Source organism: Amphibalanus amphitrite, unplaced genomic scaffold, assembly GCF_019059575.1.
Source record: "Amphibalanus amphitrite isolate SeventyFive unplaced genomic scaffold, NRLGWU_Aamphi_draft 000661F_arrow, whole genome shotgun sequence".
NCBI lineage: Eukaryota > Metazoa > Arthropoda > Thecostraca > Balanomorpha > Balanidae > Amphibalanus > Amphibalanus amphitrite.
In genome coordinates this window covers 117,070-124,031 of record NW_024882155.1, presented here as the reverse complement: position 1 = coordinate 124,031, position 6,962 = coordinate 117,070, and positions in this window count along the sequence as shown.

Below are 6,962 nucleotides of genomic sequence, written 5' to 3'. Positions count from 1 at the left end.
ACAGCTACAAATGGGCTGGAGCATTCCAGCCACTGGGTTTCCAGCACACTGGGTTTGATGTCGACCAACGCCGTCCTAACCTGTGCTACAGTTGGGCGGTGCTGGTGGAGGGTGTCTTCTCATTCGCCTCCTGCTGGACAATAGCCCATAAGATCTCGATGGCATTGGGATGGGGACTATATCCAGGCCTTAGCCCGTCAGCCCAGAAGGATAAGAGGTCCTCTCGGCATCACCTCTCATTCTTCTTGGGACTTTGAGGTGGCGCGCCGCCCCTCATGAAGACAGCTTTGCTTGAATCAGGCAGCAGTATTCAATACGCGGGAACACCGTACAGCAGCTGGATATGCTCCAGGCCCGGATCATAGCTGGATGTTTGACGCTGGTGAAGGCCGGCACGTCTGAGCTGCTGGCCGCCCACACCACGGCCGTTTTGGCGGTTCAGAAGATGCTAAAACTTGAACGGCGTCCCACCCGTCCAGACCACCCTACCCATGTCTTCCTCCGACAAGTTGACGTGTTCTAGCGTGAGGCTAAAGGTGGTGGAACGGTTGTTTTCCAGTGAGTTTTGTTGTCTTTTTAAGCTTGAAGGGCAGCAGAACCAAGTTAACCCTATTCCTGGCGGGGGGGGGGGGGCCTCAGGAGCCCCCCTGAGGTTTTTTGGTTATTTCTCCCAAACGCGTTGAGCTAGGAAGCTCAAATTTTCTGACTTTTCCTAAAAGGCTTCTACGCAACATGTCTGAAAATTTTGAGTTGATCTGACCTCAGGTCAGGTCACCAGAGGCGGTTTGGTGACCCTACCTCAGAAAAGTTTGCAATCACGCCAGAGCTAGAGTTTTTGACCGATCAATTTCTTCTCTTCAGGCTTTAGTTAGGGTACCAGTATGTGCAATTTGTATATCTCGGAATTTTGATATCGGTGACCTAAGGTCAGGTCAGTTTCGCGACCTCCCCATTATGTCAATGGGGGAAAAATCAACTCCCTGTTTTTACCACTAAAACGGGTCGGAATGGCCCCATATACCATACATGACTTCATATACGATCAACCTTCACTACCTTGAGGTCTGTTTTGCTGTTGGGCAGCTGTGAGGTCATGTGACGTCATCAAAGGTCACCAAAGGTTTTTGGCCAATAACTCCGTACAGGAACAAGATACAGACGCGAGGATGGTCTCATTGTGTTCAGCTCGTCAAGACGCATCGAATGATATACATGATGACCTCGAGGTCACGTGACCTGAGGTCAACCTTTGACCTTGACCTTTCGAGGTCAACATATATATATCATTCGATGCGGATTGACGAGAGGATCACGATGATGCCCTTAGTTTGTTCCTATCTTGACTAATTCGAAAGTTATTCGAGAAAAACTCTCTCCATATCTAGCGCCGCCATTTTGACTTTTTCGACCCCTGTGACGTCATCTTTGACCTGACCTGAAAATGACCTTAGTAAAAATTGTAGACCTTGTCCATGCGTATCCGATGCCGTTTACCGCTTGTCGCTATCTTGCTTCGTTCTCGAGATCTCAGGGGGGGGGGCCGAATCGGCCCCCCCGCCAGTTTCTTGTCCCGGCGGAGCCCGCCAGGAATAGGGTTAAAGGGCGGCTGGCGGTCGATCAGGTTGTGGGACCTTTTATTGCCTGAGTTGCGGACCGATGCCATAGGTGCTTTTCATCCAATTTTCCCGCTCTAGTAAGAAATTGTGCGAACAGATGTCAGATATAGTGAAAAATATCTGTTCCGATACTTTAATTACATCCTGAAGGCCTGCAAATGGCAAGTTTCAAATTCGTCGTTTCTTTGGCATAAATAGCTGACGCATTTTTATGAGAAAATGCTTGGTAATCACGATAATAACCATCCGTCTCATATATCCTAGAACCCACCCACCCGCAATCCGCATCATTGTCTTTAACCCGCGCCCTGGTGGGGTCTGTTTATAACGCGACCTGGTGGGGGGGGGGGGCTATTTTTTGCCCCCCCCCCCTCGTATCTCCGAAACTACTGGACGGATCCGCAAAATTCAAACGGCGTTCGAAAGGCCTGTCAAATTTGTCGAGGAAAACCAAACTTCATTGACCTCAGGGTCACCGATGACGTCACAGGTCAGGTCAAAGATGAAATGTTTCACCGTTCACGGGTCTTCTAGGGAATGCGCTATAACACCGAGGAAAACGCATTTTGTCGAGAATCAGCGATAGGGCGTCAGTTGCCTAGTAGATATATTACTATTAGAGGTCACTGACAATACCAGGTCAGGTCACAGGTCAGGTCACCAAGGGTCACAGGTCAGGTCACATGAGCCCAACTTTACTAAGGTTGTGTGATGCATGTTTTATGGCCAATTTTTCATTTCCAACTCAATGGTATTGGTTATAAGACTATCAGGTACGGCTTAGGTCACTTTCTGGTGAAGTTCAGGTCAAGGTCAGGTCAAGGTCAGGCCAAAAAAGGTCAAATTTTAAAGTTGATAGTTTTGCATAAAATGGGTATTGATTCGATGCAGCTCGTCACGGGGAGTCTAATGGTGGTCTTTGTTTTGCGCTACGGGGTCTAGAATTGCTAAAAATTGAGTTTGAAAATTTGACGTCATCAATTTTGAACAGTTTTTTCGCTATAACTTCGCCAAAAAAAGAGGTATCGATCTCAAATTTGGTATGTGGATGGAAGGCGGTAAGGACTATCACATATATTCCGGTTTTTGCGAAATTCAAAAAACTTCTTGGATTTTTCGATTATTATATGCAAAAAATTTATTTTTTGATTTTTTGGGGTCAAAATCCAAAAATTTCAAAAATCCGAGATAGCAGTTTTGTAGCCCTGTTGATTCTACAGCTTTTATGTCTTTATCATTTTTCTGTATTTGCAAAGCTATAGGCCTGACAGCTCTTCCCGCGAAACCCCTTTTTTGGGTCGAAAACGGCAGAACATGACGTCACTCTGACGTCATTTCCGGCCAACCTATCATAGCCTCTGGAAAAATTTTTGGTCACAATGTGTAAAATTGATGTCCGGGAGGGTACTGAAAGTTTGGTGACGATCGGCGCAGCGGTTCTGGAGATATATCAAAAAGTCTGGAGGGGGGCAAAAAATAGCCCCCCCCCCACCAGGGCGCGGGTTAATCCCCTGTCCGGGCTGGCGGCTGCAGCCTCTCCTGTGTGATCGCCCGTTTGAGTGGCTGTGTGGTCTGTTTCACTGGGATATTTTCATCTCGATGGGATTGACTCAGCTACTGACTTGACTGTTGGATCATTCGGTGATGAAGTATGCACGTGACCCGCCTCTATACCCTAACCCTCTCATTCTAGTCATAGTAACCTGTTAATGAATGTAAAAAAGTATTTCTTTATTATCATGACCTTTCCTCCTTTCCAAAAATATGCTGAGCCAATTAAATTATATTGTTTAAGCGTTTTTCAAATATATCTTTTGGATATTTCACTGATTAAGGCCTGTGACCTGTGGCCTGTGGCCAGCATATTTTTGGAAAGGAGTCTCAGTCAGTCACACGCTTCAGCCGGCTGCGGACCCCCCCCCCTCCCCGCCTCCGTCCTCGCCACAGTCCAATTTTCAGAAACGCAAACAGTTCAGCCCGCTGCTGGCGCGGCGCGTCAGCCCGCCAGTGCTGTGTTACTATTTGTCAGTGCTGTCCTCGGTTGGCACGCCGGCAGTAACAGAGCCATTTGTCGAATCAGACTCAGACTAAGACCTCGGCTTTCATAAATGTACTCAGGGATAGCCTTAAGTTTTTATCGTCAATTAAAACGTGGATCAGACCCTCTGCAACATCCTTGCACGTCCAAACAGGCAGGTAAGCACGTAAACACGCACACACATATCCACACAGAGTGACTTGAAAAGGCATCGGTGGCAAAAAGACTACGTGGTGGCCGCACAGACAAACACTGTTTGGGGTGGAAAGTATAATTAGGCACTGGAAACGCAGCATTGCTGGCGGGAGAGCGTTGCACGCTGTTATGCTGCCTGAGGCATCCCTTCCCCTTCTCAGTGTGAACTGTGATTGAGTTACGTTCAGTGCACATTTTAGATTGCTCTCTGCGCTAAAACGCCTTCTTCCGAGCAGTCCCAACACTTAATATACTTCTGGCGTCAGATAACATTGTTTTTCCGTGCTTGCTGTCCTGTGCTTTCGCATATGACCGCTAAACTCTTCCTCGAAATGTTGCCGTTAACAAGCTAAAGGACTATCTAAAGAACCAGTGTGTGCTGACCGTGACAGACATACGATCGTGGATAAATGGCTTACGGCTCCTTAAAAATTCCCATGGAGAGGCCATTCTCATTGAATACCCGAAGCGGCGTTGTGTTGCGGTGAAGAAGTACCTACCTATAGGATTTACAGTGGCGCGGGAACTTCTTCCAGACTGGGGGGGGGGGGGCTGAACCATAATGGAGATCAACCTAGGGTACCCCAAATCTAGTTTTCTCACCGGTTTTAGGCCACTTATTTTTCAGACTTTGGCATTTTCAACAACAACAACAAAAAGCGAAAAAAAAGCAAAAAAGTGAGGTATTCCGTCTCAGCTGAGTGAAGAAACTACCATTTTGGCAACCTGGAGTAAAGGTTTTAATCTGCCAAATGAGTTGCCGAGCCAGTGAAAGAGGTGGATTTTTTACTTACATGCTTTCTTCCTTTGTGATCCACAACCCCTAATTTGGGGAGGACAAGCTGCCCAACGGTTCCTGGCCTCATGAAAAGTTGTGGGGCACCGCCCCCACGGCCGCAGAGTTGTGCGGGCAAGCTTCCCCCACTGCCCCCTCCCCCGGTTCCCGCGCTTATGTATGAATCCATGAAATTATGTTGGTATATTTCCTATTTCGATTCCTCCAGCTGGGGAGGGGGGGGGGGCTCAAATACATTACGAGCCCCCCAGCCGAAAAGCTGGGGGGCTCAGCCCCCGCTAGCTCCCCCCCCCCCCGGTTCCCGCGCCACTGAGGATTTATGATTCAAATGCACCATGACTGCACCTCTTGTAAGTCCGGTCATTTTCTTCACAAGAGTGCAGCTGCCAGCTACTGTCTGAATGTTTAAATTCCGAACCTTTTCATTCGCTATCAATGGTTCCAATCTGTCAAATACCTTCATCATTGCAAAAGCATTTCCATTCAGCTGTGAAAACGCAACGTAATGACTGGGCATTGGGAGCCATTCAGGCCGGTGTGTTGTGACCCTTGTTTGTGCCCCCCCCCCCCCCCCCCATCGCGGAGTCTGGTGACGTTCTGCGCGTCGCGACACAGCGCGACACAAATGGAGCGAGCACCCGGCGATCGCCGCTTTATTTGTTTATATTTAATTTATTCGCGCTCCATTCCATCTTCGTCACGGCTCTGGTTACATCATTAGCGGTCTGCGGTGACAGCCAGCTCCCGCCTGCCTCCCCATCTCTGCTAAAGCCTCGTAACGCCGCTGTGCTGCTGTCTCCTTCCCAGCTTTTGCCCTCTCTCCTCTCTCCCCCTCTCTCTCTCTCTCCCTGGCTCTATCTGTTTATCCCCTCCATCAGTGTCATTATTTCTCTCTTTTTCGCCTTCTCTCTCTCTCTCTCTCTCTCTCTCTCTCTCTCTCTCTCTCTCTCTCTCTCTCTCTCTCTCTCTCTCTCTCTCTCTCTCTCCTTCTCCCCCACCCCATGATCATCGAGTCGGTTCGAATAACGAGCAGGCGTGGTGATGGACCGGTCTAGAATACGATACGGCAAATATCCTCACCCTGCTCCCCTCGGCATTCCAGTGACTGACTGCCCCTCCGCATTCAGATGCCGGCTAGATGAGACCTTTGACGCCATTACCGCATACCTACAACCTGGAGACACAGAGGTACCCTTGTCTAACGTCTACATAGTTTCGTCATAAGCGTAAAGATGAAAATAAGTGATAAATTGGACTCCTCAGGTAAATGAAAAGAGGAAAGCGGGGGGCGGTTGTTGGTAAATATCATCGGCACGCCTTGTCAAAATGCCAGCTGCAGCCACACGTTGAAAATAAAACCATGCACTATTGCAGCATACGAGGTGAATGGGTTTTGCCAAGGCCCTATATAGGTTTTGCATAATTTATTCATATTTTGTATGAATATGAATATTCTGATATGAATATGAATATAATATGAATATGAATATTATAAATATTATTATATGAATATGAATATGAAATGAATATTCGTATTTTGCATAATTCTCTTATCCAAACCTGTATCGCTCTCGACTCGGCAGTACGATCGGTGCTGCATGTTCTGTTGTGTACTGAGGGCCAGGGTTTCTTAATAACTACCGTAAAGTGGGGCTATTAATTGAGACAGTGGGGCTATTTGAGACAGTATTTAAAATCGCTATAGAATGAAGAACGTTTGATTTTTATGTGATATTTTTGCTCAGGAAGGTGTGGAATCGAGCAGTAAATCGCCTGAGCAAAAATTAAGCATAAATTTCGAACGGTTTTTATTTTAAAACAATTTTAAATACTGTCTCAAATAGCCCTACTGTCTCAAATAGCCCCACCTTACGGTACCGATAACTGGCGTGCCGGCTTTTCCATCGAGCTGGGAAATTTATAGAAGTTTTCTGAGCCGGGGGTCTATACCATTTTTCTTCGCTGGTTCGTTGATGGTGTCCCCTCTCTAACCTGCTTTTTGCGCTTGATGTCCACAGTAGCTAACCAGAAAGCCCACCAAGAAATTGAGCCTTTGGCCTCTGACACAGATTTTCACACGGAGAAAGTAATAGGATATCCTTGAGTGAGTTTTGACTGGTCGGAACTAAATTATGGCCTCTCTATGGACTGGCTACTCTGCCGGATTTTTTTTTTTGTCCGAGCCGGAAAATACCGAGCGAGAGCTGTGTTACATGGGGTCACTGTGTTATCCAACTATGTGACGGATAGATATTGTGTGTAGCTATCGGCCGTGGGGAACCGCCGACCGAGCGATCATTTATCTTTGGCGACAGTC